This window comes from Gracilinanus agilis, chromosome 3, assembly GCF_016433145.1.
Source record: "Gracilinanus agilis isolate LMUSP501 chromosome 3, AgileGrace, whole genome shotgun sequence".
Taxonomy (NCBI): domain Eukaryota; kingdom Metazoa; phylum Chordata; class Mammalia; order Didelphimorphia; family Didelphidae; genus Gracilinanus; species Gracilinanus agilis.
The window spans coordinates 492,614,522-492,638,927 of record NC_058132.1 but is presented as its reverse complement, the minus strand read 5'-3'; the positions used below and the strand labels follow the sequence as shown (position 1 = coordinate 492,638,927).

At 38.1% G+C, this 24,406-nt stretch overlaps 2 pseudogenes; both read right to left on the bottom strand.

Annotated features, from left to right (window-relative positions):
- Positions 1-297: 297 nt before the first annotated feature.
- Positions 298-1,299, bottom strand: LOC123242756 (annotated as a pseudogene).
- Positions 1,300-2,751: 1,452 nt separating this feature from the next.
- On the bottom strand, positions 2,752-3,579 carry LOC123239742 (annotated as a pseudogene).
- Positions 3,580-24,406: the final 20,827 nt, after the last annotated feature.

The following is a 24,406-nucleotide window of genomic DNA, read 5'->3' as shown; positions in this document are numbered from 1 at the left end:
AGGATATCATCATCACTTGCACAATCTGTCCATGTGAAATAATTCTTTGATGAGACTGTCTTTTGGGACAGAATGGCATCAGATTCTATAAAAAAAAGTTTATCTCCTAAGGCTTTGGGTCTCTGGTCCTGATCCAAACCAGGGTTCAGCTTCAATTGGAGTTTGGCCTCTTCTCAATAAACCTTTTAGTTTGGAGTTTTGCATTGGTGTGACAAACTTTCACCACACCACTGTGGATTCTGTGATGTTCAGCAATGTCCCTAAATGTCTTTCCACAATGATTGCATTCATAAGGTTTCTCCCTAGTGTGGATTCTCTGATGTACAGCAAGATTGGAGCTATTCATGAATGTCTTTCCACACTGATTGCATTCATGAGGTTTCTCCCCAGTGTGGATTCTCTGATGTACAGCAAGATTGGACCTCTGATTGAATGTCTTTCCACACTGATTGCATTCATAAGGTTTCTCCCCAGTGTGGATTCTCTGGTGTACAGCAAGACAGGACCTCTGATTGAATGACTTTCCACACAGATTGCATTCATAAGGTTTCTCCCCAGTGTGGATTCTCTGATGTACAGCAAGATTGGACCTGTGATTGAATGTCTTTCCACATTGCTTGCATTCATAAGGTTTCTCCCTAGTGTGGATTCTCTGATGTACAGCAAGATTGGACCTCTGATTGAATGTCTTTCCACACAGATTGCATTCATGAGGTTTTTCCCCAGTGTGGATTCTCTGATGTACAGCAAGACAGGACCTCCGATTGAATGTCTTTCCACACTGATTGCATTCATAAGGTTTCTCCCCAGTGTGGATTCTCTGATGTACAGCAAGACAGGACCTCCGATTGAATGACTTTCCACACTGATTGCATTCATAAGGTTTCTCCCCAGTGTGGATTCTCTGATGTACAGCAAGACAGGACCTCTGACTGAATGACTTTCCACATTGCTTGCATTCATAAGGTTTCTCCCCAGTGTGGATTCTCTGATGTACAACAAGATCGCATCTCAGTCTGAATGTCTTTCCACACTGATTGCATTCATAAGGTTTCTCCCCAGTGTGGATTCTCTGATGTACAGCAAGATTGGACCTGTGATTGAATGTCTTTCCACACTGAATGCATTCATAAGGTTTCTCCCCAGTGTGGATTCTCTGATGTACAGCAAGACAGGACTTCTGATTGAATGACTTTCCACATAGATTGCATTCATAAGGTTTCTCCCCAGTGTGCATTCTCTGATGTACAGCAAGACAGGACCTCTGACTGAATGCCTTTCCACACAGATTGCATTCATAAGGTTTCTCCCCAGTGTGGATTCTCTGATGTACAGAAAGATTGAATCTCAGTCTGAATGTTTTTCCGCATTGCTTGTATTCATAATGTTTCTCCTCAGTATGGATTCTCTGATGTACAGCAAGATTGGCCCTGTACATAAAAGTCTTTCTGCCCTGATTACATTCACTAGATTTTTCATCAGTGTGTATTCTTTGATGTTTACTAAGGGATAAATTTTGAGATTCAACACCAAATTCTCCCCAAGCTAAGTAATTGGTACCATCATTCATAAATCTTTGTTGGCCTATTTCTTCCACAGATAGGCTCACTTCTGTTGAAGTTGCCTTCATTTCAGGTCTCATCTCTACTTCTAAAAGAAACAAACAGTAAAACATACTTACATAGCCTTTGTACCTGCACATATGTATCTACTTTATTCCATGGTCAGGACATAAACTACTTTATATCCTATTACCTCAAGTAAGAAGAAAAGTCTTCCAATTAAACAGATACAATCCAACATTTGAAAATGCCATTACCTCAAATCTAAAGAACAATTTAATTAACAAAGTGCCTCACATAGCATCACAATGGCTCTTTGTAATTTGGCAAGGCTGGCATTATTACATTCCTTTCTCAGACCATTACCTCAGAATGGCTGGCTGAATGACTTAACCCAAATCCTAGAAGCTCAGACCAAATCTCGTGACTGTACTAGATAGTTCACTTTCAGTTTTTCATTTTTGCTTCTGTTTTCATTGCATATACATTCAATCCTGTCTTCATAGGCATGATACCACAATATGCATATATACTAAATATTCCTATTATTTCATTATCTCACTTTCCTTTAAGCATTATATAATTTCCTTCATGAATGCTTTTAAACTTATTTTCTTATAGTTACAGGATCTGAGATCAAGTGAAGAAAATCAACACTGTTTGCATTCACCTAAGGAATGAAAAATTTTCTTCTTTTCCCTACTTCTTGAGCCTTTGCTTTTCTTTGAATGCCTCTATTCCTACAATAAAATCCTTCTTCTGAATACAATTTAAATAAAGACATGGCATTTTTCATGTTTAAAAATGTATCTCTTATAGTAACTTGAGTACATCATCCTTTTGTAAGGAAATAGGCTGCCTGTTTCATTGTTAGTCCTTTTTTTCCTTTAAAATGGTTTATTCATTTTTTTACATATTGAAAGAAAGCATGATAGATGGCAGAGTAGGTTTCCCACCAGAAAATTATTTACACCCAATTTTTTCCAAGCTAGAAATACAAAACTGAAGAGTTATTATTATATCTCATCTGTAATTAAGTTCTCTGCAGTGATCAATTTTCTTTCATGTTTGGAAGATACTGAAGAAAAATATGGTCTCTTAAGTCTTTTCATTTTGTTTAAGTCCCATCTACTAGCAGTTCAAGTAGCAACAGGAGAATCCTGGAATCTTGGATGGCCTGATGAACACACATCAAAATCAAGCAGTTTGTTTGTATTCTAAAAATCCTCTTTAACCCCGTAACAAATGATCCTCATATTGTGGAACTCAAAATCTTTCAAATGAAAATGTCAAACATCTGTTATGACAGTTTCACACCAATTTTATTCTATTGTTTCTTCATTAATCGTGCTTCCTTTTCCATTTTCTTCCTTTGTTGTTCTGTGGCTCTCTTTTCTCTGTCAGCTATTTTCTGCTGTCTCGGGCCTTCTTCTGCCTGCCAGGTTGCATCTTTTTCTTCTTCCCATGTATTTGTCTTCTCTTGCCAGGTATCCAAGTCACCCAATTCAGGAGATTGGTGAATAAAAGGATTATCTTGTGTAGTTGCTAATCCACTAGAAAAACCTGTGGTACCATCTGGAATGCCAAAATTTAGGGGCTCTCTCTTTTTAATAATAATTTTTTGTTTTCCTTATAGTTTGGTACCATGTCTTTAAAATAGTCAGTTTCTAATTGTTCCAATGTATTTTTTTGTGCTGTCCTATTTCCATTGCCTCCTTCAATCTTTATACTTGTGGGTGGATCTTCATCCCAGGAGCCCTAGTCTTCAACTTCTGACTGCTTAGGAATGGTGAATAATCCACTGTGGTTGGCAAAGTTATTTGATCTCCACTCAATTTCCATCCTATGCCAGACCAGCATATTAACCTCTTAATGAATGAGAGTTCTGTGGCTAGACAGGTACAAACTTTAAACAACCGGAACTTTGTGACAACCATGATGGAAAGCAGAATTGGTAAGGGGGCAGCTAGGTGGTTGAGTAGATTGAGAGCCAGGTATGGAAACAGGAGGTCCTGGATTCAAATCTGGCCACAGACACTTCCTAGCTATGTGACCCAGGGCAGGTCACTGAAACCCAATTGTCTTGTCTTTATTGGTCTTCTGACTTGGAACCAATATATGGTGTATTGATTCTGCCCCTCCCCCCAGCCTAGTGGAGGTTCCAAGCTGCCTCAGCCCCTGCACTCATGTAGCCATGCCATTATTAGTTCTTTTGTGCCATTCCCATTTAGTGGTTTATAAGCCCTTTGGAGATTTGAGATAATGCTCCAAGGACTTTGGCTAAAAATTAGTTACTGGCACCTTAAAAATTGATGGCCCAATTTTGTACCCAATCTTGGATAACAAGTATTTCAAACATAATTTTTTTTCCTGCAGTGATTCCAAATAATCATAACCAAGAATATGATGCTTTTTGGATGCACTCAATGACAACCTCAAACTCTGACTGCTTCTGATTAAGTTTAACACATTCTTTTAGTTTCTCAACTTGACATAAAATTATTTCCAAACTTCCAGGAATTTTGGCCATTCATGCTCACAGGCAAGCACGGATTCTCACTGGTTGTCTGTACTACACATGAGTAGTTGTCCCATTACTGGGGTACCCTATAATTGCATCTCATCTGGTTTATAATCATGAGATCAAGACATTACTTGAGTCTGCATTATTCTTGCAACTGAGATAGTAGGCTCTTGGTAAAACCTGGTCACTAGACATGCAGAGTAGAGGGCATTGTGAAACCCTCATTGACCACAAGCTTTTTATGAAAAGAGACCTTCACTGGCCACTCACTGCAATGCTGTGCTTATTTTCTGATTTGAATTATTACTTAACTTAAGTTCTTGTTCTTCTGGCTGGAAGCTCCGTAAAGGCCTTGATCTGCAACACAGGTTAGTCATTTAGTACTTTCAGTGAGAGTGTAGCCAATTTCCCAATGGGAGAAAAAACGAAATTATATCCTTATAAAAGTGATTTTGTGGAAAAACTTTGTTTTTAAAAAAGAAAAAACAATCTATGCCAATGATCTTCAAGAACATTTATCATTTAATACAATATTAGTCATGAGTAAATGGAAAAACAAATCTTTCCCATGGTAGGTAGCAAGTTATACTGTTGGCTGGTGAGAGAGGTAAAACTAACCCCCAAAAAAAGAATTTTCATCCCTTAGCAAGAGATCTCGAATAATTCTCTTCCTATTTCCCACCTTACATAGATGCTGGAATTTTCATGGTATTGTTTTTAAAAATCTCAATACAGGTGGTGGTGCATTCTAATTCTACCTCAGACACTTGCTAGGACTTTTAACGCTGGGCAATTCACAGGAGCTCTAATTATCTCAGCCTCCTCAAATATAACACTGACATAATAATATCAAGTAACTCCTAGGGTTCTTATGAGGATCACATGAGACAATATTTATAAAGTGTGTGACAAATAGTAGGTGCCTTTTTCTAATGTTGGATTTTATTTTATCATTTTAATTTTTATATTTCCTCCTTTTGATTGCTTTTCTTTTTAAAAAGTCTTCATCCCTCTATTTTCTTATTTCCCTGCTGAATTAAAGGCATTTCCATTCCTCAACACTCTTTTCTCCCTGGATCATCTAAGAGTGTGATTCAGGATTTGTTATTTCTTTTTAATCCACCTCCATGTGGGAATCCTAGATTGTAAGCTGGTTTTGTCCTTCCTTTGTATTCTCAGGGGTTTTTCCTTGAATATATTTTATATTGAATCCATGTTTACTGACTGGGCCCAGGACTTATGAGAGACATGAGCTCTATCAGCATCCTTGCATTCTGGTCTCTCTTCTGGAAGGCAAATACATGTTCTGACCTCAGCCATGTTTCAGTAGTCAACAGTAACTCTGAAGGATCTAAAGCAGACCCAATCCTGAAGATCACAGAGATTTCTTTCTAGGCTGACATCTCAATAAGTTGAGGAGATGTGGTCACCTGATTCTCCCAGAACAGGACAAAGATTGAGCCCCAGAGATCAGGAAAGAGCCTGGGGCTGCTGATTCATGCACAGTCTTCATTCCTACTCATGTGCACTTGAATGGAGAGAATGAAAATCACAAAACCAACTCCCTGGGACCACTATAAATTTAGGCTCCCTAATCTTAGCTGGTTCTTCACTATGGGAAGGCAATCTTTTGAGATCTCCTGAATTGATTCTCTTTGGCATTCACCACAGCATCTTTTCTAAGTATTTTCCTTAGTCTTCAACTTTCCTTTATGGCTTACTCTCATCCTCTGCTCATACCTTCTGCGTTAAGAATTTGGTCCCATATTTCACTTTTAAAAATTGGACATTTATGAAGAACTATCTTATCCACCAAATCTTACAGAACTCAGATGCCTCCTTTCCCTTTTTGGCCTCAATATAAGAGAAAAAGAAAATCTATTTCTGCAAAAAACCCATTCCATTCCAGTCTATTCCTTCTTCCAGTACTTCTAATTTTTTTTCATTTTCAGTATTTCCCACATTAATGAAATAATAATTTAAAAAAAACAACAAAAACATTTCTCCCTTATGCTCCAAAAACTCTCACTTTATCTATTTATCCACATGAGATACTAATATCTGTCCACAGTTTCAGGGCCAAACTGCTAGAGGTGGCCATTTGTAGTTAGTTTTGCCAATGCATTTCCCTTTTTTTCTCTTTCATGCTTTTTGCCTAATATCCTCAAACTAGATTTGTTGAAGCTCCAGGCCACCTTCCATAAATAAGACTTCCTTAGAGCTCCTTCACTTTTGTGCCTTCCCTCTTTATTTGCTGCAATGGATTTAGTATCTGGAGGGTTTCTACAGAATTGTTGGTATGCTGTTTACTCCAGCAGATGGTGAGCTCTACGAGAACAGGAAATATCCATTGCATGTTTTTTTGTCCTTTATAACTTAGTACAGGACCTGGCACATAGAAAGCACTAATACTCATTTCTCACTAATAAAGAGCTCATATTGGATAATCTAACCCCATTTTGCAGTTTCAGGAGAGTTTCATATTCTTTGACCCTGAACAATGACTTCTTATGAAGTCATAGACTTATCTCCTGAAGGGAGCTGAAAGGACCTGCAGTCCAACTCCTTCATCTTACTGATAAGGAACTCAGGCTCAGAGATTCAGTGACTTGCCCAGGAAGCCACTGCTAAAAATGTCTGAAAAAGAACTCCAGGTCAGGTCTTCATGCCCTCAAATCTAGAACTTGCTTCACTATGGCATATAGAAATCTCTGGTAACCACAGCTCTCACACACCACTTCTCGCTATAATGATAAAATTTGGATTTTGAACAAATAAAAGAATTATAAAAAAGAGAGTTATTATCCCTTAAGTCAGGAAAACCATTATCAGCTTTTAACAATTTTATTTAATTGGAATATTAGTAAAAAGAGGGAAATGTGGAAGGGAAAGAGGTAAGGAGACCGTCTAGTCTACCCTAAATTCAGATCCGGTGAAATGAAGCTAGCTCCCCAACAGAGTTCCAATCTCCACATGGGAATCCTAGTCCCTCACCAGCAAGCCAGGAAGGATACAGGAAAGATCCAATGCAGAAAAACCCTTGAGAACTAAGCTCACTGAGGCAGTAGGGAAACCAACAAGAAAGTCCCCCAAATCCAAGATGCTCCAAAGCCAAAAGTAGAAGTTCTGAAGCTAAAAAATCCAAAGGCCCAAAGCTCCAAGTTGAAGTCAAAGTCCAAAAGCCCCAAGGAGCCCTCCTCCAAAGAAGTATAAAGGAGAAGATGCAAGGAGCAGAGACTCCAAAGAAGAACTCCAAAGGAGAAGTCTACTGGACAGGAAGTTCAGGACTTTTATAGGCTTTTTTCCACCCCACTTCCTGTCTCTTCCCCACTTTACAGGAACAAATAACAGTCTTTCTATTTGCCTATCACTGTCCAGGGGTGGGGCAGTGGCCTCTGGAGTTGTCACCCATTCTAGGAAGTGACTTGTGAACTCTCATACTGGTGACTGGTAAAGTACTAAGTAGGGGTACCTAAGTTTTTGATTGAGTAACTTAAAAGTTGGTGATCAATAGACAAAGAGAGTTTGATTCACTCTTCACATCCCCTTACTTACCTGGACAGCACTTTATCAGCTCTTCTTGCTCTAGTATCCATGGTGCTTCCCTTTGCTCAAAATAAGAGATCACATCTTCTCTGCAAACCGCAAGCCCTCGTCATGGGGAATCAGTTAGGGAGGAGGATGGAGAGAAACATATATTTAGGGAAAAGCAGTTACAGAATCCAGTTACTCCATTTAGAGAATCTCTCCATGGGGTTAGCACATGAGTCTGCCCTTACTCCATAGCATTTGTAATGCAAGGAACCCAGGATAGGATGGGCCATGTTTTCCTGCTGTGGGACCTGTAATGAGCAACAGCCAAATCCTCTGTCCCACTCATCACTCCCAACCCTGTTGGGTTCTATTATGGTAGAAACTCCTCAGCACAAGCTGGGTAAAAGGGCTATTGTTCTGGATCAATCCGAAGCCACAGACAAAGGGGCCTTGATGGATCAGCTCTTGTCCCATAGCCCAACTGTTCCTCACTCCCTGAAACTTGGATAAACCTTGTGTACTTTTCATGTGGGGAGTTTCTGCTTATTCTACTGAGTGACTCAACAAATCCTCATTGGTCTCAACTATCTTTCTCAGTTCATTATTCCTGACAATGTCAGAGGAAAGTAAGCAGGATGCTAACAAGGACTCCTGAGCAACAGTTTCCACAGCATTTATTTTGGGGGAGAGGAGTGGGGAGATGATCATGAAACAAAGTTGGAATTAGAAAATTTGGTTCTGGTGTATTTCCAGATGGACTCATTCCATAGTTTTCCATTATTACAAAATGAGAGGCAGTTAGAAGTGCAGTGGATAGAGACCTGAGGTTAGAGTCAAGAAGGTGTCAGTTTAAATATGGCCACAAACAATAACTATGTGTTTGCCTTAGAACAAGCTTCTTAAGCTAATCTATATTTCTTCAACTGTAAAATGGGGAAAATTGTGTGGGAAGAAATGACATAATATAAAGAAAACCCCTGGAAGAGCACTTGGCCAAGAACAGCTCACTATAAATGCTTATTTCCTTCCTTCTACTTCTTATCAGCTGTGTTGGAGGTTTAGGGGAATGGGAAGGAAGATTAAGGACAAATCTGCTCTACTAATGACACCTAGGACCTATGAGCTAAAAGTTTATGCTTATTAAAGAGAAAGTTATTCCAAATATTAGATCCATCCTAAAGATGAAGAAGTTCTAAGGAAAACCTACCTGAACAGTTTTCAGAGATTTGTTTGGGAGGCAAAATTTCGGGCCAGGTAAAGGTGAGACCAAATAATATTTGAGATTAGTTCGATGCCTGAAATTCTTGAACATGGATTTAATTTTTGATCTGAAGCTCCCTAGACTTGATAAGAGACAGTTTCTAGAGCACAAAAGGAAATCTCCAAGTTCATATTACAAAATGCCAAGTTATTTTATAGGAAAATTAGGGAGCCAGAGTTTCCAGTTTCTTGGAATTGGGAAACAAGCTTTTTTTACCTTTCTCATAACTGATAAATACTCCAAATGTTGTGTACTACTAATAAAGATATTTTATTGGATTGGAGACTCATTTGCCAGGGAAAATTGTCCTTACCCACAGAGAGTAGGTTCCAGGCATTCTCCAACATCACCTCCTTGTACAGCTCTTTCTGGGGAGGGGCCAAGAGGCTCCACTCCTCCTGGGTGAAGTCCACAGCCACATCCTTGAACGTTACCACCTCCTAAACCATCAAAAGTCATAGTAAATAGATCTAAAATACATGCCAGGATTAAATAATCTGACTCTCATCAATTAAGGAGAAAGTCTGGCCCCTATCCTTTTATGAGTGTCAGAGCCCACACTTGAAATCATAATCTTTAAGAGCCCAGTGGAATTTTGAGAAAATAGCTCTCATTAGAATAATGCCGAGGATCATCTAACTGGAACTGTGAATGTGAAATCCCCTAACCCCCTCATGTTTACATTAGTATCTCCAGTTTTTCCTAACTTAGTTATTTTGTGACCACAGAACTTAAATTTTCTAAAACTAATAATTTTTTAAGTAAATCACACAGCTTGTATGACTTTTCTTCACCCCATGCTGTATTATGTGAAATTGGTATTCAAACACACCCAAGTATTTTTAGAACAAAATTCACTTCACTTTTTTTTTTTTAATTTTTGCTGTCTGTAACTTATGCTTAGGAATATTTGATGCTTAGGAATACTTGACTTTGGGGGATCAACCTGAAAAAGCGTATCTTTAGCAACAAGATTGTGGGTACATAAGGAGGGAGCTCATAAGGCTTGGGGTCTTAGGTCAATGACTGGAGTTTAGCTTTATTGTGATATTAGCCCTCTCTCAAAAAATAGGCTTGGAGTCTTTTTTTTCACTTTTCTGTGTCTCAGCTAATAAATTTTTGCCACAGAATGCATCTTCCCTAAAAAATCATGGAGCAAGAGTGTGTTATATCTGTGAAATGTGTGGATCTATGGAGGAGAAAAGAGAGAGCAAGGTAAATATTATTTTTTACTAGAACTTATAAGTTATATGTTCTAAACAAAAATCTGTGAAGAGTTTGTGAGAATCTTTCAAGTGCTGTGTATTCTAGAGGGAAGAGAGTTTTATGGGATACCTTAAAAAAGAACAAAGCAACAGAAAAGTTCTAGTTTGGTTTCTGCATGACTGAAATCAAGTCTGATCTGGTGGACTTGACTGAGGGAATCTGGGTTGGTTTTCAGTCAAGTGAAGGATTCTTGTCTGTTGTTACACTCAAGTTTTGAGTTTATTCTTGGTAGGACTGTTTAGAGTGAAAATATTTTGCACTATGATTGTTTCCATTTATATATGGAATATATTTCTTCATTATATTTCATTAAAAAATAAGTGATTATGATGGAAAAAGTGAGAGTTCCTTTATTCTATAAAAAAGCAATATTTTATTAATTTGTATTTCACCTGAGTTGATTCATAAGAAAAAAATGTTGCCACTTTCCTTATGAGAAAGAAATGATTTAAACATACCTCTAGAACTCTAGAAACTTCAAAGAATTAGAGTCAAGATAATGAGTAAAGAGTGCTACTGATATACAATATAAAGGAGATTGGCCCCATCTGAAAATATCCTCACAATTTGGAGGAGTTATCTATATCTCTAACCTTCTCTAAGCAAAATGTGTTTGGCCAATGTGCCTGGAATGTTCTTGCATTTCACTTCCCTTTTTCTATTCATTTACTTCTGAACAATTGAGGGATTTATTGCTATTTTTTATATTTTCCCAAGAATTTAGGAATCTTTTCTTTTCTCTAGGATCTCTTGAGTCATTCTTCTTTATTAGATCATATTCATTGTGTGGGTTCTCAGCAAAGAAAGTGTAAGAGGGAGATTTTAGGTATTTTATAGATATATATTTAAAGTGTGGCTGCCAGGAATCAACAATTCAGATTGATTCCATGATTAAAATAGACTCAAGTCAGGATCAGGTTTAAGGTAGTTTATTTACAATTAGGAAGGTAAAAGGTAGGGAAATAGAGAGAGAGAGAGGCTAGTCCTGGCCTGGAGAGGCCTGGATGGAGAGAGAGGGTTAAAAGGCTAATTAAACTAGGCTACAAGCCACAAGACCTTAGAAATCAGAGAGGCTATAAGCCTACTTAAGGCAGAGTTTGGAAACGCCAAGGTAGGCCAAGGAAGTCAGCCTAACTTATCCATGTGACAATTTAGAGTAGAAGCAGTCTGAGGTCTCAGCCGAGCACCTCCAGCACCAAGTTCAAAGCTGGAACTCTTTCACCAGCTAGTAACTCACATATTTGAAGAGATAGTGTCTCTCGTCATTTCCTGTGGGTCCACCTCTAATTCAAGTGGACCAATGGCAGCCTCTACACTGATTTGGACTGCTCAAAGGGCAGTCCCTTGTTCTTGATTTGATACTTATTGTCACATGTGATTAACTTATCTCCCCTCCCCTTTGAGGGAGGTGGGGATGATATAATCTAGATGTGTAGGGTAAGTAGAGTTTTGACTATGAATGGGCTAGAGCTAATTCCATTTACACAATAGGCAGTCCTCTTATGGACTGATCATTGATTCCCTGAATCAAATTCAACAGATGCCATTCCAAACCTCGTTTCTTCACAAATCTCCAACATCTATCTGTCACCACCACGGGGTGAAGTAATGAACTACAAACCTCATTATAAGGAGAAAATTAATCTCAAATACCTTATTTCTCACTCTGATCTACTATTTTGGCTTTTTTTTTTCTCACTGATTTTTCCACTGTATATTTGGAATTGGGAAGATGCCATTTAAAAGTATGTTATATATTTCCTATGGACATGTGGGGACCTTAAAACTACATTTCCCGTGGTCCAATGGGTTTCCTGTTTTGGATTACGTATTCAAAATGAGGGACAGCTTTAAATAGGGGGAAGTGACTTTGAAGTGGTCTCTTAGCTAGCAGGCGTGGGCGATACGAAAGGTAAAAAATGGCAGATGCAGTTTGAATACTTGCAGGTGCGTGGTCTAATGATTTTATCTCTATCAGCATGGCTTTAATTAAAATACTAATTTATATTGTTATATCAGTCTTCATCATTTTTAATCATAACACCACCAAGTCCCTTATGTGGGCACCTTCTCTCCATGCCAAAACCACTTTTCATCCCTCTTTTGTGTATTGTCTTCCTTTATTAGTTTGTTAGAACCTTGAGGTTAAGAGAAGAGAAATCCTTGAATCTACCAAGGTAAGCCTCCCCAAAGAAAACAGGAGAGACAACATAGATTTGAAATGGAAATACACAGGAGTGAAGGACAACTTAGAAAAAAAAGTAAAGAATATTCAAAGAAAATCTTTCCACTTCCAAAGCAAAATATACTGATCTCAAAGACAGGATGAACACAGACAACTAAAAGATTATAGGTCACCCAGCAGAACAGCACTGGATAACACAATAATGAAAGTAAAAATAAAAAACAATTAACTAGAACTTCTAAACACAGAGAATGAAATTCAAGTGGAAAGAATCCAAAGATTGACTTCAAGATGAAACCAGAGGCTACTAACTCCAAGACAGTTAGAGGTAACATTGGACATTAAAAAAAAAAAAAGTGCAACAAGCCATCAGGAATATTGTAACAATACAAGAGTATTCCAAATCCAGTAGCAATGAAAGAATGTGTTCCAAAAAGCAATGGATGCAGTGCAGAGTGACTATCCTATGAGAAGACTGAATTGATCATGTATCATTTATTCAAAGATCCTATCTACAATAAATTTCTTTTGTCTCATAATGGCCTGCGTCATGGTTCTCTGTCTCTTGAATTGGTCCAGTATTCTGCTGATCTATACTGGGCTAAGTATAAAATCCAGTTCTTGTGCATTTAATCTCTGTTCTATTTTTGTTTCTTGGTATTAGCTGACCTTGGAAGCTTCAGGTGAGTCAGAGGGAGTCAGTTTAGTATTTTTATACCATCAAACAATCCCTCAAAGATGTCTAGTTTGCTGTCCAAAGTCAGGAGTTTGGGATCAAATGCTGGCTGGACCCTCTTTGCCAAACTTCCAGTCAGTCATAGTGTTTCTATATCCCAGTTGTGAAATCAGTTTTGTTGCCCTCAATTCTAATAACATCTACTCTATTCTTTGTTCTGTGTTCCCCCAAACTTATAAAAGGGTGCACCATATATATGACTCCTCAAGGAGCTTATAACACAATGGGGGAGGGAGAACATATGCCAAAAATAGATATACATAAAGGAAGGTCTGTATAGGAGGAACAGGGAATATTGAACAGAATGAAGGCACTCTAATTTGCTGGAGTTATGGTTCGGATTCTCATAGAAGGTTTTCACTTAGGACTTAAGAGAAGTCGGGTCACTCTTCTCAATTGGGAGGGAAGAAATATTCCAGGCCAGGGGTACAGCCATTAAAAATGCTTAGAGCCAGGGGCAGCGAGGCCACATAGTAGATAGATGGCCGGATCTGGAGTCAGGAGGACCTGAGTGTAAATCTGGCCTTGGACACTTCCTAGCTGTGACCTTAAGCAAGTCACTTAACCCTGATTGCTTAGACCTTCTTGTTCTTCTCCATAAGAATTGATACTAAGATGGAAAGTAAGGATTCAAAAACACTCTTCCATTTTGGGGCAGTTCAGCTGTTAAATGTATAGAGAAATAGGCCTAGAGATTAGATGTTCTGGTTTCAAATCTGGCTCAGACACTTCCTTGCTAGGTGAACCTGGGCAAGTCACTTAACCCCACATTGCCTAGCCATTCCTGCTCTTCTGCCTTTGAAATTATACTTCAAAGAAAGTAGGGAAAGGGTTAAAAAAACCCAACGAACTTGCAGCTGAAAAAATCCACAAAGCCAGTGACACTGAATTGAAGAATACATATTGGGGCTTAAGGTAGAAGAAGACTAGCTAGTCCAACATTATATATTTGATCCCTGAGTCAATAGGGAGCCACTGGAGCCTATGGAATAGGGGAGTGGCACAACCAGAAATGCATCGTAGGAAAATTACTCCAGTGGTGGTATATAGAATGACTTGGAGTGGAGACTCTTGAGCGGGGGCTTATCCACCACCCACAGTCCAGGCACAATGTGATTTGTCCCCCCCAGGATGATGGCAGTGACATAGAACAGAAGGGGGCCTATTGGAGAGATGTTGCAGTGGTGAAAGGGGCAGGTCTGGGTACTATATTGGATATGTGGGATAAGAGACAGTGAGGAGTCAGATGACTCCTAAGGTTTTGAGCCTGAGGGACAGGGAGGGTGCAGTAGAGAGGTGGGGGTTCTGTCTGATAGAGAGAGAACACTTTGTGTTTGGGACACACTGAGTTTCAGATGACCACAGTTCATACAGTTTGAAATATCAGTATGGAAATGTGAGATGCAATCCTTGAGCTCAGCAGAGACATAAGGGCAGACAATGTCCATCTGAGACTATCAGCAGGGATGGTGATTACATCCCTGAGAGCTGATGAGATCACCAATGAAAGAAATCTAGAAACAGAGTAGAAGAGGAGTAAAATTGAGACCCTGAGAGACACCCTCATCCTAACCTTCCTGTTATAAGGTGTAATCTGGAGGAAGATCCAGCCAAGACAGAGAAGCAGAGATCAGAGAAGAAGGAAGTAAACCAGGAGAGATTGATGTCCTAACAACCTAAAGAGAAGAGAGTATCAAGGAAGAGAGATTGGCCAAAAGCATAAAAAACTACAGAAAGGATTGAAAGAATGAGGACTGTAAACTACAAGCCAACATCACTGGTGAAGACTGTCTAAGAAATTTCAAACAGAATCCAATCAAAAAGAATCACAGCAAATTGTCCAAGAAATCATTCATTATGGTCAAATGGGATTTACACCAGAAATATAAAGGATGGTTGAAATATAGGAAAAGTACACAATAATCAAAATAAAACCCAAAATATCCTAAACCACAGGGCCACCTCAAGAAATGCAGAAAAAGCTTTGGACAAAATACAAAGTTCTTTTATATTAAAATTACAATAGGGGATGGATATTTTTCCAGGTTAAGATGGAGGCAGAGTAAAAAGCAGCTGCTTGACCTCTCCTAACTCACGCATATAGGACTCCTCAAGAAGACATAAAAACAAATCCAAATGAATGAAGGGACCCCACAACAGGGCTCAGCGTTGAAGATACGTGGGTTTGGGGCATTTCCATGCTATAAAGGGGTGAAAAAGCTCTCACTAAAACATGAGCTGAGCAACCTCCCTCCCCCACCCCACACCACCTACAGTGCCAAAGCCAGCGCAAAAGAGTTAGAGCAAATTTGGGGAACCCATTAAGTCACTGGCAGCTCACTAGGGCTTCTTCCTGAGAGCAGAAAGACTTAAGAACCCAAGAGGCTAAAGAACTCACAGACTTTGAACACAGACCTTGAGCGCAGGCCCAGGCGAAGGTGCAGACATAGGCGCGGATTAAGGCACGGACACAGGGGCTGATCCTGAGCGCAGGAGTAGACCGTGAGTGGGGATCCAGTGCAGAGAGGTGCTTAACAGTGGAAGCAGCGCATTGAGACTGTCAAAGGAGCTTCAGGCAGAAGAATGAGCAAGGAGACCACCAGGAGGCTTGACCCAGAGAACAACCAGACCCAAGACTTCAGGAGCCTAAAGAACGCAGACAGATCCTGGGTGTGAGCATAAAGCTGAGAGGGCACCCAGCTCACACAATGGCAAGCCAGAATCAGGAAAACCAGAAGATAAAAATGAAGAAGAAACCTTTAACACTAGACAACTTTTACACAGAAAAAATCCAGACAAAAGACTAATAAAATAGAAGGAAACATGAAATATCTCAATGAGAAATAGACAGAACAAGAAAACAGGTCTAGAAGAGACAATTTGAGAATCATTGGACTTCCTAAAAAAGCAGAAATTAATAGAAATTTGGACTCCATACTAAAAGAAATTATTCAGCAAAATTGCCCTGAAGGTTCTACAACAAGAGGGCAATATAGACATTGAAAAGATCCATAGATTACCTTCTACACTAGACTCTGAAAAGACAACCCTCAGGAATATAATAGCCAAATTCAAGAGCTTCCAAGTAAAAGAAAAATTTTTACAAGAAGCCAGAAAGAGACAATTCAGATATCAAGGAGCACCATTTAGGATCACACAGGATCTGGCAGCCTCCACACTAAAAGACCGTAAGGCTTGGAATATGATATTCAGAAAGGCAAGAGAACAGGGTCTACAACCAAGGATCATGTACCCATCAAAACTGACTATATAATTCCAGGGGAAAGTTTGGGCATTCAACAAAATTGAAGATTTCCAAGTATTTGCACAGAAAAGACCAGGGCTAAATGGAAAGTTCGATATCCAACCACAAAAATCAAGAGAAACATGAAAAGGTAAATAAGAATCAGAAGTGAAAGTAAGAAAACTCATATTTTTAAAAGTTTGCCTCTTTAAGGGCTTCAATAAGATCTAATTGTTTGTATTCCTATGTGGAGAAATGTTATGTATAATTCTCTGTAGTGAACTCTGTTCACCATTATAGTATTCACTATTATAGTAATTAGAAGAATTATTCATAGGAAGAGGTTGAAATACTAAATGGTCTAAGATGATATGGGTGGGTTGGAAAGAGGGGGTGAATAGGAGAGGACACCAAGAGAATCTTGAAGGAATAAGAAAAATAGGATATTTTATTACACACAAAGAGGGCATGGGAAGGGAAGGGGATGAATACTATTATAAGAAGGAGAGAAAGAGAGCATTAAGAGGTAATATTTAAACCATATTCCCAGTGTAATTAACCCTGAAAGGGAAGAGTAGCTATATCCATTGGGATATAAAACTCTATCTAACCCTACTGAGAAAGTCAGAAGTTATAAACCAAGGGGAACAAGGGAGTGGGGAGGTCAAAAAAAGGGAGGGAAGAAGAAGGGGGAGGGAATTCATTAGGCCTTAAAATAAAAAGTGGGGAATAATAAGGGAGGGGCTAGAAAGGGAAGTAAATCAAGAGAGGGGACCAGGGTTACTGGCTTAAAGCAAACCACTGGTTTAAAAGGAAATAGTGTAAGAAGAAGGAGTAGAACTAGGAGAGGATACCAAAATGTCAGCAAATACACAATTCATAATTATAACTCTGAATGTGAATGGGATGAACTCTCCTATAAAACAGAAGGAAATAGCAAAGTGGATTAGAAACCAAAGTCCTACCATATGTTGTCTACAAGAAACACATATGAGGTGGGTAGACACACACAAGTTTAAGGTAAAGGGCTTTACCAAAATCTTTTGGGCTTCAAATGAGAAAAAAAGGCAGGAGTGGCGATTATGATTTCTGACAAAGCCAAAGTGAAAATAGATATGATTAAAAAAGACAGGGAAGGTCATTACATCCTGATTAAAGTCAGTATAGACAATGAGGAAATAACAGTGCTCAATATGTATGCACCAAATGGCATACCATCCAAATTCATAAAGGAGAAACTGGTAGAGCTCAAGAACGAAATAGATAGTAAAACCATACTAGTGGGAGATCTAAATATTCCTCTTTCAGATCTAGAAAAATCAAACCAAAAAATAAATAAGAAAGAGGTAAGAGAGGTGAATGAAGTCCTAGAAAAATTAGATTTAATAGATGTGTGGAGAAAAATAAATAGGGACAAAAAGGAATACACCTTCTTTTCAGCTGCACGTGGTACATTCACAAAGATTGACCATGTAATAGGGCATAGAAACATTGTAAACAAATGAAAAAGAGCAGAAATGATAAATGTAAACTTCTCAGATCATAATGCAATAAAAATAATAATTAGTAAGGGCACCTGGACAGGCAAATCAAAAACCAATTGGAAATTAAACAATATGATTCTCCAAAACCAGCTAGTCAAAGAAGAAATCATAGAAACAATCAACAATTTCATTGAAGAGAATGACAATGATGAGACATCCTACCAAACTCTGTGGGATGCAACCAAGGCAGTACTAAGGGGGAAATTTATATCCTTGAGTGCATATATTAACAAATTAGGGAGGGCCAAGATTAATGAATTGGGCGTGCAACTTAAAAAATTAGAAAGCGAGCAAATTAAAAATCCCCAGATGAAAACTAAATTAGAAATACTAAAAATCAAGGGAGAAATTAATAAAATCGAAAGTAAAAGAACTATTGAAGTAATAAATAAGACTAGAAGCTGGTATTTTAAAAAAACAGATAAAATAGACAAAGTACTGGTCAATCTAATAAAAAAAAGAAAAGAAGAAAACCATATTGACAGTATCAAAGATGAAAAGGGAGACCTCACCTCCAATGAAAGGGAAATTAAGGCAATCATTAAAAATTGTTTTGCCCAATTATATGGCAATAAATATAGCAATCTAGAAGATATGGATGAATATTTGCAAAAATATAAATTGCCTAGATTAACAGCAGAAGAAATAGAATACCTAAATAATCCCATATCAGAAAAAGAAATTGAACAAGCCATCAAAGAATTCCCTAAGAAAAAATCGCCAGGGCCTGATGGATTCACAAGTGAATTCTATCAGACATTCAAAGAGCAACTAATCCCAATACTACACAAATTATTTGATATAATAAGCAAAGAAGGAGTCCTACCAAATTCCTTTTATGACAGAAATATGGTACTGATGCCAAAGCCAGGTAGATCAAAAACAGAGAAAGAAAACTACAGACCAATCTCCCTAATGAACATAGATGCAAAAATATTAAATAGAATACTAGCAAAGAGACTCCAGCACGTGATCAAGAGGATTATCCACCATGATCAGGTGGGATTTATACCAGGAATGCAAGGATGGTTCAATATTGGGAAAACCATCCATATAATTGACCATATCAACAGTCTAACAAACAAAAATCACATGATTATCTCAATAGATGCTGAAAAAGCCTTTGATAAAATACAGCACCCATTCCTATTGAAAACTCTGGAAAGCATAGGAATAAAAGGATCTTTCCTAAAAATAATAAACAGTATATACCTAAAACCATCAACAATTATTATATGCAATGGGGATAAATTAGAAGCCTTCCCAATAAGATCAGGAGTGAAACAAGAATGTCCACTATCACCTCTATTATTCAACATTGTACTAGAAACACTAACAGTAGCAATTAGAGAAGAAAAAGAAATTGAAGGTATCAAAATAGGCAAGGAGGAGACTAAGGTATCACTCTTTGCAGATAATATGATGATCTACTTAAAAAATCCTAAAGAATCAACTAAGAAGCTTGTAGAAATAATCAACGACTTTAGCAAAGATACAAAATAAATGCACATAAATCATCAGCATTTCTATATATTTCCAACACACCATAGCAGCAAGAGGTAGAAAGAGAAACACCATTTAAAATCACCCTAGATAGGGGGCACCTGGGTAGCTCAGTGGATTGAGAGCCAGGCCTAGAATTGGGAGGTCCTAGGTTCAAATCTGGCCTCAGACACTTCCCAGCTGTGTGACCCTGGGCAAGTCACTTGACCCCCATTGCCTACCCTTACCACCCTTCTGCCCTGGAGCCAATACACAGTATTGACTCCAAGATGGAAGTAAGGGTTTAAAAAAAAATCACCCTAGATAATATAAAATACTTAGGAATCTGTCTACAAAAACAAACACAGGCATTATATTTAAAAAACTACAAATCACTATCCAAACAATTAAAACTAGATCTAAACAATTGGAAAAATATTGATTGCTCATGGGTAGGATGAGCTAACATAATAAAAATGACCATTCTACCCAAACTAATTTACCTATTTAGTGCCATACCTATCAAACTTCCAAAAATTTTTTTCACTGAATTAGGAAAAACTATAACAAATTTCATTTGGAATAACAAAAGATCAAGAATATCACGGGAAATGATGAAAAAATGTGAAGGAAGGTGGCCTAGCAGTACCAGATATTAAACTGTACCTTAAAGCAGCAGTCATTAAAACAATATGGTAGTGGCTAAGAGACAGAAGGGAGGATCAGTGGAATAGACTTGGGGTAAGTGACGTCAGCAAGACAGTGTATGATAAACCCAAAGAGCCCATCTTTTGGGACATGAATCCACTATTTGACAAAAATTGCTGGGAAATTTGGAAAACAATATGGGAGAGATTAGGTCTAGATCAACATCTCACAACCTACACCAAGATAAATTCAGAATGGGTGAATGACTTGAATATAAAGAGGGAAACTATAAATAAGTTAAGTGAACACAGAACAGTATACTTGTCAGATCTCTGGGAAAGGAAAGATTTTAAAACCAAGCAAGAGCTAGAGAAAATTACAAAATGTAAATTAAATGGTTTTGATTATATCAAACTAAAAAGCTTTTGTACAAACAAAAACAATGTAGCCAAAATCAGAAGGGAAACAACAAATTGGGAAAAAATCTTTATAACAAAAAACTCTGACAGGGGTCTAATTACTCAAATATACAAGGAGTTAAACCAATTGTATAAAAAATCAAGCCATTCCCCAATTGAAAAATGGGCAGGAGACATGAATAGGCAATTTTCAGATAAAGAAATCAAAAGAATCAATAAGCACATGAGAAAGTGTTCTAAATCTCTAATAATTAGAGAAATGCAAATCAAAACAACTCTGAGGTATCACCTCACACCTAGCAGATTGGCTAAAATGAAAGAAGGGGAGAGTATGTTGGAGGGGATGTGGCCAAATTGGAACATTAATGCACTGCTGGTGGAGTTGTGAACTGATCCAACCATTCTGGATGGCAATTTGGAACTATGTTCAAAGGGCTATAAAAGAATGCCTGCCCTTTGATCCAGCCATACCACAGTTGGATTTGTACCTCAAAGAGATCATAGATAAAACAGACTTATACGAAAATGTTTATAGCCGTGCTTTTTGTGGTGGCAAAAACCTGGAAAATGAAGGGATGCCCTTCAACTGAGGAATGGCTAAACAAATTGTGGTATATGTTGGTGATGGAATACTATTGTGCTCAAAGGAATAATAAAATGGAGGAATTCCATGTGAACTGGAAAGACTTCCAGGAATTGATGCAGAGTGAAAGGAGCAGAGCCAGAAGAACATTGTACACAGAGACCAATACACTGTGGTAAAATCGAATGTAATGGACTTCTGTACTGGCAGCAATGCAATGACCCAGGACAATTCTGAGGGACTTATGGTAAAGAACGCTACCTACATTCAGAGGAAGAACTGCAGGAGTGGAAACAGAAGAAAAGCAACTGCTTCAACACATGAGTTGAAGCAGACAATGATGGGGGATGTAGACTCAAAACTACCACACCAATGCAACTATCAACAATTTGGAAATAGGTCTTGATCAATGACACATGTTAAAACCAGTAGAAATGCATATCAGCCATGGGTGAGGGGAGAAGGGGAAAGTAAGAGTATAAATCATGTTACCATGTTACCTTTTCTAAAAAATAAATATTAATAAATGTTATAAAAATACAATAGGAAGCACTGATAACAGTGGGAAATTTTTCAGGATCATAAAACATTCATTTCAAACGAAAAGCAATTATCACATGAAATGATGATACATTTGAACTGTTTCCACGAAAAGCAATTATCACATGAAATGATGATACATTTGAACTGTTTCCAATAAATGCAGGTGGGAAGGAAGGATGCCTACTTTCTCCACTGTTCCGAAAATGCTAGGAATAAAAATAAAATAAGAAAAAGGAATGAAAGGAATCAAGAGAAGTAAAGAAGAGCTCAAACTATCCATGTTTGCTGATGGTGCGATGGCTTACTTGGAAAATCCCAGGGAATCAACAAAGATATCAGATTATGGAGTGACAAGATGAAGCACACTTAAATGTCATGAAATGATTCCTCAAAAATCAGTATCAAGATACAAGAAGGAATAAGATATGTTGGAAAATAAGGATGCCAATACACCAATACACATGATGGAAATATGCCCAACTATTATGAAGAGTAATTTGGAATCATGTGCAGAGAATGATAAAATTGTGTATATCCTTAGACCTAGTCATACCATTGTTGGGTATTTTTCCTAAGATGATCATAGCAAAAAGGAAAAAAAAAAAACTATATGTTCCAATATATTTATAATAGTTTTCTTTGTGGTGTCAAAGGAACAGAAATCAAGCGGATATTCATCAGCTGGGGAAGGCATATGGTATATTTTTGTGAAAGAATACTACCATACAATAAGAAATAATAAGCAGTTAAAAATAAAACAAAAATTGAAAAGACATCCATGAAATAATGAAGAATAATATAAGTAGTTCCTAGAGAACACTATATATATATATACCGGATAAATAATTGAAGAAGAGCTTGTGAATGTCACTTTCAGAGAAAGAACTAATAGATAAAGACAAAAAACATATAATCTATCTATATCTCTATATATAGATATATTTTTGTTAGGAGATGCCATGTACAGTTGGCGAAGGGACAGAGGGTGTACATAATAAAAACTAAAATAAAAAAGGAATAATAGGGAGGGAAATCCTATTTCAAATGACTAAAATATGAATATAGTGTCTGGGGATCAATCTCCCAAAGCCCATAAAACTTGCATTAATTCAATTCCACAGTAATCCTTAAAAAAATGTGGCCCAACTGTAGTAGCTGGGAGAATATTAAGTCCTCATAGCTATGACTATAAAGCCCCTTTTCTACCCCTTATGACTGTGATATTCTATAACTCTGTAACACTTAATTACTACTTGGTACTGATATTGCTTGCCCCCTCCAACTAGCTCATCGAGCTGCACAGCCTTCTCCTCTGCTCTGAGGGACACTGAAGCAAAGACTTGGGCTTCATCCACAGGTTACAGCCACCTAACTGGGCAGAAGAGCCTATATGTATGTTGACTGAGGCTCTCTCCTTATGGCATGTGGCACAGTCATGCTAGGGGGGAGGTGATATCAATGGCAGGACTGGCCATTTCAGGGACCAAGATCCAGGGGTAAGATGCATGACCCAGACAATCTCCTTGGGCTGGGCACCTGCTTCTCCTGACATCACCTATGTAAAAGAGCACTATATCAGGGGGCCATTCACAGGGCTAATTGTCTTTGGTTGCTAACAAGATTCCAGCTTTATGGCAAGACCAGCCCTCTCAAGAAACTTTTTTTTGCTTGGAGACTCTGTTTTAGTTTTTGGTGTCTTGGCTAAAACATTTTCATGGCAGGGCATGTGACCTGATGATAAGAATGGGTCAAATGGACCTGCCTTGGGATTAATGGCCTCCAATTGGAGCTATAATACATTTTTATAAATATGGAACCAAGAACAGGACAGAAATCTTCCCATTGGGCATCATCACAGAAATGAAAGATCATTATTGACCATTTATTCAAAGAAAGTGGGTACAGATTCCACATGCAATGAGCAGTTCCTTTCATTATCTCTTATGAATACTTTTGTACATGTATGAATCCAAGATAATGACTGAGGTCTCTGATGAGGGCTGTGATAATGAGATTAAATCTACCCTGCCCATCTTTAGATTCAATCACGAAAACATCTCCACTTAACTCAGAAGTTGGGAAGTCTGTAAGCAACCTGTGATAAAGTGAGTGACAAATCAGAATTTACTAACTTCCTCCTAGCCACTCCTAAGAAAAGCGTCTGTTGTGATTGTACATGAAAACTAAGAGGAAGGCACAGGAAGTGATGCAAAAGAGGCCCCTTTAAAGAGTCCTCAGGGAGCTCATTTTCTCTCTTCTGGTTCTTGCTTGGACATTGAGGAGCTCTGGACTTGGGACCCTGAGACCTTGGTGAGAATGCTCTTAAATCTCTCTCTTAGAACTACACGTGGTGAGTGAAAAAGGCTGACTCCTTTAAACTCCCAGGAGGTACTAGCCTCCAGGAGGCTTCCTTGATTAGGAGAAGCCCTTGTGGTTAAAACCCTTGTTAATTGACTTTTAGTCTCTGCCTGGGCCTCTAGAGCCCTGCCAGAGTAAAGCCCAGACTTGAATACAAATCTCTTATTCTATCCTCTTCTCATCTCTCTACTTCCACTCTCTCCTATATTTTGTAAATAAACTTCCATAAAAGTCATTTTGACTTGATGTTATTCTTTAATTGGGGATTGATAATTATTCAATTCCCTAGCGACCTAACCTTTTAACATATTCAACCAAAAACCCCTTTTTCCCCCTTATATTTTGGCTGTATAAGGTTGTGCTGACTACCCTGAATCTTATTTTCTTGACTCTTCTTTCACTCTGTAAACCTCAACTCAACACAGCTGAAGAGGTAAGTTCAAATTTTTTTCTCCTTTTACCTTAAAATAAATAGCACATAGCTGTTTAAATTTTAGCAGCAGGGTCCTAAAGCCCC